Source organism: Sceloporus occidentalis, unplaced genomic scaffold (assembly GCF_023333645.1).
Source record: "Sceloporus occidentalis isolate IW3139 unplaced genomic scaffold, rSceOcc1.0.p SCAF_114, whole genome shotgun sequence".
In the NCBI taxonomy this organism is placed as follows: Eukaryota; Metazoa; Chordata; class Lepidosauria; order Squamata; family Phrynosomatidae; genus Sceloporus; species Sceloporus occidentalis.
The window spans coordinates 1,346,879-1,359,295 of NW_028317094.1; positions in this window are offsets into that span (position 1 = coordinate 1,346,879).

Genomic DNA, 12,417 nt, shown 5'->3' on the forward strand with positions numbered 1-12,417 from the left:
AGAGTAAAGGAGAGGGAAAAGGAATAGAGGGAGGTGCCCCACTACTCCAACTGTATGCTACTTTCCTGTGGGGCCAGCCAGTGTGGCACAGTGATTTGAGCATTGGACTAGGACTCTGGAGACCAGGGCTGAATTCCCTGGCATAAGTCCCCCCTCCCAGGACTCAGGAGGCAGTGTGCATGTGGGGGGAGTGTGTGGGAGGGGGCCTCAGAGTCCCATGGGGCAGAAGCCCCAGGGACTCAGGAGGGAGAGGGAGGAAGCTTCAGAGCCCCATGGGAGTCTGAAGGCTTGGGGGCAGGGTCTGAGGAGGAGGAGGAGGAGGAGGAGGAGGAGGAGGAGCGCGAGGCAGGCAGAGGGAGGGAGCGAGGGTGGGAAGAAAATGGCTACTGGGGTCTGTTTTGCAAGGGTTATGGGGCTTGGTGCAGCTCTGCACAACATGCAGCCTTGACCATAGCCACCAATGTCCTCCAAATCTTTGCGGGCCACCTGAAATCCTTTGGTGGGCCTTATGCGGCACGTGGGCCATATGTTTTGCATGCCTGCTCTAGAGCAACCCTAAGAATGAGGGACCTCCAAAATGCCTTGCTATTCACTGGCTGAACAAGGTCTTGCAAGCTCAACCTTTTGGCTTTGTTGACTCAGTCCACTTGGAGTGCACTCTTTCTCTTTTCCTGCTGCCTTCCACCTTACAGACCATCCTCTTTCTTTCAATGAGTCATATCATGTTGCTGGGCAGTTAAACCAGTCCCAAACTAGGTTATTTCTGCAGTGTCTAAAAAGTAGACATTAAAATAGAATTGAAACCGAATTGAACAAACTCAGCTCTCTCTCTGGAAAGTGTCAGCAAAGAGGCCTGGAAGGGACATTAAATGGGAAGAAGGGGGAAGGGGTAAATGTTGAGGGGGGTCTCTTTTCCCTATAGAGACCCATTGCTCCTTCTCCCGGTCTCTGGAAGGGTCTTCTGGGGGGAGGGAGAGCATGGAATTCTGGGAGTGGAATTTTAGAGCTATGCCTAAAGTCCCATACACTCGATTTATTTGGACTTCTAGGGAAGGTTGAGGCTTGATTTGCTCTGAGAGCTGTTGAATTATAATTTTGGTGGTCCATGGAAGACTGCATAAATGTTGCACATGTAAAACACCTCCATTTGTACTTTCTGCAGGTGTGCAAAGAACCAAGGTGGCCTCCAAAGGAAGGAAGAGAGGAGAAACTACCCTCAGTCCCTCCTTCGTGGAAGAAATTGGAGGAAAGAAGGCCTGGGACAGTTAATGTCCAGCCCTTCTTTGTTGTAGTGAAGCCATTGGGAATTTGACAGACTGGGATGCAATGGGAGCCAGTTATGTACAATCCTCTGTCTTTCAGTGATGTTTATCACTGCCTGATAATTCTAAATACCCCTCCTTAAAACTGCAAATCCCAGAATGCAACAGGAGGCAGCTAGAGCAGTCAAAGTGGAAAAGTAGCACTATAAGAGTATAGTGTGATAAACATCAGTAATTAGCTGATCCGTGGTTCCTGCGATCTTGCCCTTGCTTCCCCTCCCAGCCAATCAGGGCCAGGGATGGTGGGAGGGACTGGGATTCCAGCCAATCAGGGCCAGGGATGGTGGGAGAGACTGGGATTCCAGCCAATGGCAGACCATAGCGTGTCCTCAGGAGGACTTCTTCTCTTCCTAAAAGAGCATTGAACCCATGGCTTTGAGACAGCCTGCCATCTCTCCCCTTCTCTTCAGCTCACTGCCATTGCTGCAAACTGAGTCCAAAGGACAAAAGGAGTCTGCCCTCCATGAAAACCGCCAAGGAGAAAGGAGAAGAGGGGCCCTTCCCAGAGGCTCAGGCAAAAGCAAACAGCTGCAGCCTCTCCTAGTTTGCCTCTCCTTCCTCAGGAAGAACCTTGCAATCTTGATCATATTCTGAGGTTCCTTGGTCCCAGGCCCCCTTTTATTCTCTTGGATCCCTCTCCAAAATCTCATGGCCCCACAGAGACTCCCAAGAGAGGAGAGGAGGCATGGCAGTCGGAGAAGAGGGGAGGAGGAGGTGGGCTTCCTTGCTTCATGTCCCCAAAGCTGCCTCCCTACAGAAGACCCTCCAGACCCCCATCCTTGGCTCCAAAATGGGGCTCTTCCCCCTCAGCCATCCTTCTCACAGAGGAACCAAATTTGGGGGTCCCCCATCGCCATCTCGAGGCCCCCACTTTCCCTTTCCTACCAAGGAAACCCAGAAGGAGCCCTTCTTCTTCCTAAGCAGCCATTGGTCAAAGCCACCAGCCTTCTAGAACCCTATTCAGGCTCCACGCTAACTGCCAGCCTTTCCCAGAATTCCACGCTCTCCCTCCTCCCAGCGGAGGAGACCGGGAGACGGAGCAATGGGTGCAAATTCCAGGAAAAGAGAGTTTGTTTTCTCAAACTTGTAATTCCAGTTGTGTCCCTTTATGAGGGAGAAAGGGATATAATAATTATTATCATCAACAACAATTATGGTAATTAGTTTCTTGTTCCCAAAACCACAGAGCCTTGTGAAATCTCAAAGACTGTGTTTATCACATGGAGGTTATTGCAGCTCTTTGCAGCTCAAATCCAAAGCCACTGTGGGGCCAACGATGCAAATTCAGGCAACAACGTGAGTGTTATCCTTTCTATGGGGCTCCTTCTGTGGGGCTTCCGCAGTGATTCCAAAGTGACCCCTCATTTTGGGGAAATCGGTAACAAGTGAATTCACAGAAATCGCTTCCAAGCTCACTCCGATTCCACTCCGAATTGGTCTGGTGTGGAATGCAGCTTTGCTTCTGCTCTGTTTCAACACCGCAAACCCCCCGGTTGCAAATTTCCCATGATGCAGGGCTGCAATTCCTCCCCATTTCCTTCCGGTGGTCTTTTCACTTTCAGGGTAACCGAGGGGGGGGGGGAATAGGCAGCCAATGGGAGCGGAGCAAGGTCCAGGGAAAGGGAAGGAAGCCACGGCCCCTCAGGAATGGGGAGCCAATGGGAAAATCACATTAGTCCCCATAGACTTCGGTTTTATCAATCAAGAACATTCCTAATACAGCGCCGCCCTCTTGTGGATACTCAGGGCACTGCAGCCTCCTTGGGCTTCTCACCAACTTCTATCCTGGAACGCCATCTGGTGGCCACTCTTGGCAATTCACTAATAGCAGTTAACCAAATTAAACAGTATATAAAACAAAAACATGAAACAAGCTAGACAAGGAAACTGTTACCTGGATTTGTAATTGGTTGAAAGGACGAACCAAAAGGGTGTTCAACAATGACTCCTTTTCATCCTGGAGAGAAGTGACCAGTGGGGTGTCCAGCGGGGTTCTGTCCAGGGCCCAGTGCTATTCAACCTCTTTATGAATGACTTGGATGTCAGAAATGGGGGCATACTTATCAAATTTGCAGATGACACCAAATTAGGAGGAGTAGCTAATACTCCAGAGGACAGGATCAAAATTCAAAAGGACTTGAATAGACTAGAAAGCTGGGCCAATGCTAACAAAATGAAATTCAACACGGAGAAATGTAAGGTACTGTATTAAGGGAGGGAAAATGAAATGCACAGATATAGGATGGGAGACACCTGGATGAATGAAACTATGTGTGAAAAGGATCTAGGAGTCCAAGTAGACCACAAGTTGAACATGTGTCAACAGTACGATGCGGCAACTAACAGGGCCAATGCGATTTTAGGCTGCATCAATAGAAGTATAGTGTCTAGATCAAGGGAAGTAAAAGTGCCACTCTATTCTGCTCTGGTCAGGCCCCACCTGGAATATTGTGTCCAGTTCTGTCCACCACAATTCAAAAAGGATGTTGAGAAACTGGAGCATACCCAAAGGAGGGCGACTAAAATGGTGAAGGATTTGGAAACCACAATGGGACAGTCTCAATGCTTCAGGCAAAGAGCATCAGACTGAAGTCACAATGGGACAGTCTCAATGCTTCAGGCAAAGAGCATCAGACTGAAGTCACAATGGAAGAGTCTCAATGATTCAGACAAAGAGCATCAGACTGAAGTCACAATGGGACAGTCCCAATGCTTCAGGAAAAGAGCATCAGCTGCCCTCGGTTCACCACTGACATCTTTCTCCTCCGCATCTTTAACTTGGACACCATCCAATTCATAAGGTTCTTTAATTTCTTTATGTCTTCCTCCATTCAATAAATGTCTACCTGGGGTTCTTCTGTGCTGGGGCGGCTATCAAGCGACTCCTCCACTGCCAGGTCCCAGGCTGTCACTCTCCCCCCGACGTTCTTCCTTTCCCCAGTCTGGGGCTGGAAACCCAAATCCTCCAGTGGTGGCCTGGATGGTGTGAGCTTCAGGAGGTTTCCCAGTCTTGGGCTTGGCCCCTGGTTTCTCTGAAGAAGGCACCTGCTCCTCCACCACCGGGATCTCCAGAACCACCGGGTTCCCCAAGAACCCTTCTTGTTCCTGCGTCTCCATTTGAGTTAAATCTATGAGACTTTGCAAACTGTGAGATCTGGAGTCAGTCCTGTGCTCAAAAAATAAAACTCATTTGAAACAAAAGAAGCTTTATTGATGAATCCAGGCAGAAACATCCATCAACACCTTTTTGCAAAGTCTGAAGTCCAAAGGAACTTGCTCAACCCCTCCCTAAGCCAGCCCCCAATTCCCAAGCTAAAGCAACACAAGCGGAGGTTGCATAGATACCTTTCCCTTCTCCCAGACAGCCTCAACTTGAAGAGCGGTGTTCCCAAGCCAGCTTCACTCCTCCTTGATAACCAGTCTCCAGTTGCAACCCCATCCCTCTCTCCAAACGCCCTCCTTCATCTAAAAGCCACTCCATCTGCCCTTCTATCATTTTCCATGATGTGTTTCTATAACCCATCACTCTACACTACCTACTATGAACTACAACTATAACTCCTACTTTAATAACCAAACCCTAACATTTTTATCCTTTATGAAAGAACTCTTTTACACTAGCTCTGACACCTAATGGACCTTTCTCAATCCTTCTGGGACACACCACCAGTCTGAAGTCACAATTCTCCCGTCTCAATTGTTCAGGCAAGGAGCACCAGCCTGATGTTGCAATGGGCCAGTCTAAATCTTTCAGGTAAAGAGCACCACCATGAAGTCACAATAGTACTGTCTCAATTCTTCAGGCAAGGAAACTCAGGCTGAGATCACAATGGGCCAGTTTCAATCCTTCAGGAAAGGAGCATCGGCCTGAGGTCACAATTGGCCAGTCTCAGTGTTTCAGGCAAGCAGCATCAGCCTCAGGTTCCAATAGCCACGTCTCAAACCTTCAGGTAAGCAACATTAGCCTAAATTCACAATGGTCCCATCTCATTGCTGCAGGCAAGGAGCATCAGCCTGAGGTTGCAATGGGCCAGTCTCATTCAGGTAAGGAGCACCAGCCTGAAGTCACAATATGTCATGAATCCCTTTATTCGTGCATTTATTCATTTAGAGATTCATGCCATAAGGGTTATAGGTTTGGGTTTAGATTAGAATTCAGATAGCTGGGATTTATGGTGAGTTAAAATAATATGTTTTAATATGTGCTTTAATAGAAGATACTAGAAAGAGGTAGAGAGATCATGGCTAAAGAATGTGCTTCTTTGCTAGGATTGGAATGATCCCCTTCCTCCCTGTGCTTCAAAGCCCCCTGACCTAGCATAGATTCACTGCAGCTCCCCTAACAACAGATACTCCATGCCTTCCTAGAGTGGTGAAGGATGAGGGGATGGGGAATTGGAGAGGGCCCTGGTTATGTCCTCATAGCTAGATGTGAAATGAGTGCATCATAAATAAATAAATCATCTGCTGAAACCTCCAGAGTTCCCCAGTGCTTTTCCCCATCATCAGCCCCTTACCCACGAAGGCTGCATCCACACTGCAGAAATAAGACACTTTGACACCGCTTTAAACACTCAGTGCTATGGAATCCTGGGCTTTTTCCTTTGGGACACTTAGCCTTCTCTGTCAGAGAGCTCTGATGCCACAACAGACTACAAATCCCAGGATTCCATAGGATTGAAACAGAAGAGTTAACACACTTTAGAACTGGATTATTTCTGCAGTGCAGATACAGCCTGAGTTGGTTGTAAAAGGGCAGAAGCACCAAAGTCATGTTTTTATCTTCCTAATAATTGTTTTCCTTTAAAAAAATAAGCAGTCTGCTTATCTGTCTAATCCTTATTTTTGTTGTTCTTGTTTGTTTCTATGTTTATTTGGTCATATGAAATGGTCTGGTCGGTCAGCTTCCTTCTTGCCTGAAAATCTCTTAATAAGAAAACTGAGGAGACTTTTAAAACCTCCCAAAGGAGCTACTTTTGGCTTTGTTTGGGGGACAAGCCTCCTCTTAGAAGCCAAAGCCCAATGTTTGCGAATAATAACAAGGCTTCTATTAAAAGTATCCATTCCATTTCTAATCCCTTTTAAAACCCATGTTCCCCAGTAGAAGCAGAGCTGTGTAAGAAAACCTCAGAAAAGAGACACAAAAGACACACAAAGGGACACACTTCCTCCCTTTTGGCCCAAGGAGCCTGGCCTCCTTCTGACTCTGGAGCCTCAGGAGAGAAAGAGAAGCCTCTGTTCAACTTAGGCCTCAGAGAAGGTTCCGGAACATTATTCCCCACAATCACAAGTGGCACAAAATGGCCTCCAAAACACAAAATTGGATTCCATCCAATCAGGGCCAGGGATGATGGGAGCGACGGGGACTCCAGCCAATTAGGGCCAGGGATGGTGGGAGGGAGGGGATTCCAGCCAATGGCAGCCCTCAGAGTCTCCTCAGGAGCCAATCATGTGTAAAATACATATCATAAAAACATCACAAAGTATAAATTTCCAATTACAGTAATTGCAGGGCAGTTATGCTGTTATGACCGGAAGTAAACATATACACAGTTATAATTATATATACATGCTGATGTTGACCAGAACATGGGGGGTGTATATATGCGCAGGTGCATCCATGTGCATTCATATGTACCTCCATATTTCTCCATGCATTTGCTTATGTTTAAATTGTACACAAGTAGAGGAGTATATATAAATGTGTGTGTTTATTCTAGCCAGCTGCAACAAATCCCAATCCCCCTCTACCTAACCCATTCCACGACCCACAATCTCCAGCCAAATTTACAGCCCAAAGCAATTATCTTTACTATTAGCAGTTAAAACCTAATCTTAACGAAATACAACCTTAAAAGATAAACAGACATATGGACAGAGAAACCTAACAAACCAAATCACAAGGGCCTTTTCTTAGCACCACTGGATTGGAAATATAATTTTTGCATTCCTTACTGACAAAAATAATGCTAGTTCACTACTGGGATTTGTGTGGCTTCTCTCCTGTCTGGACTCTCTGATGTCTCACTAATAATAATAATAATAATAATAATAATTTTTATTTATAACCCACTTTTCCAAAAATAGATCAAAGTGGGGTACAGCAAAGGAAAGAAATGTAGCACAATATGCAATATAAAAACATACAGTATAAAAACATCATAAAAATAACCCAATACTTTAAAACACTATAAAATCTACAACAAGCGTTAAAACCAAAGAAGACAAACTAACTAGCTAGAACCATTGCATATCAGGGGAGAACAGCATGTAATCAGGGCACATGGGCGAAAGCCTGTCGGAAGAGAAAGGTCTTTAACTGCTTCCTAAAACGATCAAGGGAGGTGACGGAGCTTGACTTCATAGAAAAACATTCCCCACAATGCTGGCATTTGTATGGCTTCTCTGCTGTGTGGACTCTCTGATGTTTCACTAGGTTTGATTTCAATGAAACACATTTCCCACAATGCTCACATTTGTATGGCTTCTCTCCCGTGTGACTCTCTGATGCCTAACTAGGACTGACTTTGATAATATTATATGTACGTATATATTCTTCTATATATTATACAGTCTGCCCTTCTTAAACATGGATTTTTTATACACGGCCAGAAAAAGTTCCACAACAGTATACATTTAAATTATCAAACCTTGATTTTCCAGTTTTTATTACGGACTCCATTTTGCTCTCTCATTATAGTCAATGGGACTTGAGCATCCCCGTATTTTGTTATACAATGGGGATCTTGGAACCAAACCCCGGACTACAACGAGGGTCCACTCTGTGTGTGTGTGTGTGTGTATATATATTATCATCATATATAATCCATATATCTATATCTATATTTCACATTAAAACCCATCAATAGTTTTTCCAGCAAGCCTGGAGTTTTTGGCGCATGCGCAAAAGCCTCCTACAGCGCCATCTGCTGTCCAGCAAAAAGTTTGCGTGGAAAGGCCCTGTGGCGAATAGAGCCTCAAGCTGACCAATGAAAAGGCAGCTAGAGCTCAGCCAATCAGGTGCTGGCTGAGAAGAGGGGAAAACCAACTGGTGGCTGTCAGTTGGAGAAGACTGACAGTTGGGACTTTTGATCTGAGGGGAAGGCTCTTGCCAAGGCAGTGTGAGGGCTTGGGTTGTTAGCAGTCCTCCCGAGGGACTGGAAACGGGGTTTTCCTTGAGTCCAAAGGAAAGGGCTAGGGTCGCAAACAGACTCTAGAAAAGAGAGGGATGGGTTGCGTACCTTAACTGTGTCGATAGCCTATGGGGCTTGGGCCCTAGAAGGGAATTTGACAGCACTAATTATTTATTCATATTGAACAAGCTTTGAAACGAGTTATATTTATTCCATCCTATATTACAATAAGCCTTCGTTTTTATTTTAAACATCACTTGGATCGTGGTTAGGGTTGCCATAAGTCAGGACCTCCAAACCGGGACAAATGTAGGACAAATGTAGGACAACATTTTCAAATGGAGGACACAGTTTTAATAAATGGAGGACAGGCGAAAAAATTGATGATTTTTAAAAAATGTTAATATAAATGCATGTTTCTTAGCCATGATCAAAATGGAGGACATTTTGAAATTTGACAGAAGAGGACATGTCCTGGAAAAGGAGGAGGATGCCTGGTCACCTTGTCTCTGGTCCAAAATACACTGCAGAAATAAAACACAGCTGGACTGAAATGCCCAGAGTTCCTCACCAAAGCTGCAGCCACACTGAGGAAATAATCCAGTTTGAGAGTGAATTAACTGTCCTGGGTTAGTGCTGGGAATGCTGGGAATTGTAGTACACTGTGGCCCCAGAGCTATCTCTGACAGGAAGTCCCATAACCCTCCAAACGTAGTTGAACTGCAGTGCCCAGAATTCCTCACCAGGTGCATCCACACACTGAAGAAATGGTCCAGTTTGAGACTGCTCAGTGCTGGGAATCCTGGGAATTGGAGTCTATTGTGGCCTCAGAGCCATCTCTGACAGAGAAGTCTCAATGTCTCCCAAACACTAGCATTCCCAAGATTCCCTAGCACTGAGTTAAAGCAGTCTCAAAGTGGGTTATTATTCCTGCAGTCTGTGAGAGAGATATAAAAGCTAGGGATTGGAGTCATTCATTAACTCACAAAAGGAGGATGTCTGTGTCTAAAACACACTGCTTTGACTGCCAGGGCTCAGTGCTATGGAATCCTGGGAATTGTAGTCTATTGTGGCCTCAGAGCCATCTCTGACAGAGAAGTCTCAATGTCTCCCAAACACTAGCATTCCCAGGATTCCCTAGCACTGAGTTAAAGCAGTCTCAAAGTGGGTTATTACTCCTGCAGAGTGTGAGAGAGATAGAAAGGCTAGGGACTGGATTCATTCATTAACTCACAAAAGGAGGATATCTGTGTCCAAAACACACTGTTTTGACTGCCAGGGCTCAGTGCTATGGAACCCTGGGAATTGTAGTTTATTGTGGCACCAGAGCTCTCCAACAGAGAAGGCTAAAAATGCCTCACAGACACCAGACTTCCAGAGCATTGATCCCTGGCAGTCAAAGTTAGAAAAAATACACAGGGGCAACATAAATATTGAAAATGGCCACGCACCTCCTCCTCCTCCTCTTCCTCCTCATCATCCTCACCTCGGTGCCAAAGGAAATGGCCCTCTCCCCACTGCTGCCTTGCTGAGACCAAACAGAGGAGGAGCGCCTCTTCCTGAGTCTGGCAACCTCCAACAAGCCTCGAAGACAATTCCCCAAACGTTTGGCCAAAACTCACCAAATCCCCCCGTATCTCACCAAATATTCAGTCAAAATCCCTGAAAAGTCCCCGTAATCTTAATATGGCAATAAACCGTAGCCCTAATTGAATAAAAATAATTGGAACTTATTTCAACTCTCAAAATTACCATTAAAACCAAGCACCAAAATCACACCAAAGGCTCTGAAAAGTACCCATTTTGGTGTGAAAGTCACCAGATTGGCAACAGACCGGGAGTCAAGGAGGAAACCGTGCAAGGACGCCCCCTAGTGGTGAAGAACCGGGAATGTCCCGCCGGCAGGAGGGTTATGGCAACCCTACTCATGGTGAGGTTAAAAACAGCAATGCTACCTATAGTATAAAATCTTTGGTGTGCCTCACACATATTTTGGTGGCAGTGGTGGGATAACAAAAGTCCCAAACACCTGCCACAATAGAAAGGTTGACCCTCACAGGCCCAAACTCCTGAGGTGAGTTTTGGGTCCTAAGGCTGGGAGTATTGGTAGTGTGCTTTGCTTTACTCTGCCCAGAGACAATGCCCAGAGAGTGGAATCGCTGGACAGATGGGGAGGTCCTGTACCTCTATCACTGTCTGGAGAGGAATGTGGACCTGGACCTCATAATGGGGTACACATCCCACCCTAAGAGGGCAAACTACTCCAAGATTGCCAGAAAGATGAGGAGAAGGGGTCTGAGAGGTCACAGAAGCAGGTGGCCTCCAAAGTGAAGGTGATGAGGACAGCCTTCTATCTTGCCATGCGCGAGCATGGCAACAGCTGCGCACCATGACACAAACCTCCGGTTTTTTATGAGATGTGGCATCTCTGGATGCTGGCTGGGCATCCTATATTGGACCTCAATGCCATTGCGGGTGAGTCTTGGTTGTTGACATTTCCTGTACTGGGGTGCTATGATTGGTTGTCTTGAGGCACCTGAGCTCATTTCTGCACTTGTGCCTCCTGTTCCTCTTTCCTCCACACAGAACACCTGGGGAGGCGACACAGGGCGGCCATGCGGAGTCCACCTCGCCCGGAGGAGGAAGACAATGGGAGTCCACGCCATCACCCTGAAGGTTGGCTTATGAATATATACAGTCAGCCCTCCTTATACACGGATTTATTATACACGGATTCAAGCATACACGGTTTGAAAATGTTCCAAAAAAGTATAAATTTCAAATATCAAACCTTGATTTTCCACTTTTTATAAGGGACACCATTTTGTTCTGCCATTATATTTAATCGGACTTGAGCATAGACGGATTTTGTTATACACGGTGGATCTTGGAACCAAACCCCAGCGTATAACAAGGGTCCACTGTATATATATGTATACGCACACACACACACACACACAGAGTTAATATATATACATATATGATATATATATACACACACATTTATGTATATATAAAATATAATTATATATACATACACATATGTATGTAAGTACGTATGTGTGAAGATGCACACGTTCAGACAGATATCTATGGTTATGTATGCAAAGACATGTTCTATGCAAGATTTATGTTTAGAGACTTGCAACGGTTATGAGTTGCCTTCAGGCACTGGAGCTCATTTCTGCAGCCAGTAGGTGTTCAGATTAAGGTATAAGTCTGAGTGCACTTAGATAGAGATGCCTCCACGTATATACATATATGCACACATCCATCTATTGTTGTCCATTGTTCTGGTTCGTTGTTCCAGGTGATGCTGGAGAAGAGGCCCTGCCTCCAGCGGAACCAGAGGCTGCAGGCAATGAGCGAGAGGGACTCCTTGCCCAATGCATTGCTCACCTGGAGGTCCAGCACCAGGAAGGTCAGTTCCCAACCTTTACAAAGGCCCCATTCCCACTTGGCCCTGTTTATTTGTTCCTTTCCATGATTTTCCCGTTCCTCTATAGTTATAGATTTATTTATATCATGTGCCCATCTTACCATGCTGTGTTTAATAATTTCATCTTCTAGATCTCTTTCTTTTAATAGTTTATAACATTTGGATATTTGTTTACCTTTTTGGTCCATCATAATTTTATCTATTTCATTGTTATCCATCGTTAACTCAAGAGCTTTATTATCTGCCTTAAAACGATTGTTTAATTAGTTGTATAAAAACCAATCCTTCATGTTTCCTCTTTCGTTAACTTCTTCCGTAGATTTCATATTGTATTTTCCTTCTGGTGTTTTGTTCATTAAATCTCCATATCTTAGCCATGAAGTATCTTTGTCCTTTGTTCTACTGTAATAGGCTTCTTGCAGTGACACCCAAAATTGATGTCTCATTTTATACCATACTTTAAGCAATGATCTTCTTATAACATGATGGTTAAAAGCATTATTATATTTTGGTTTTGTATACC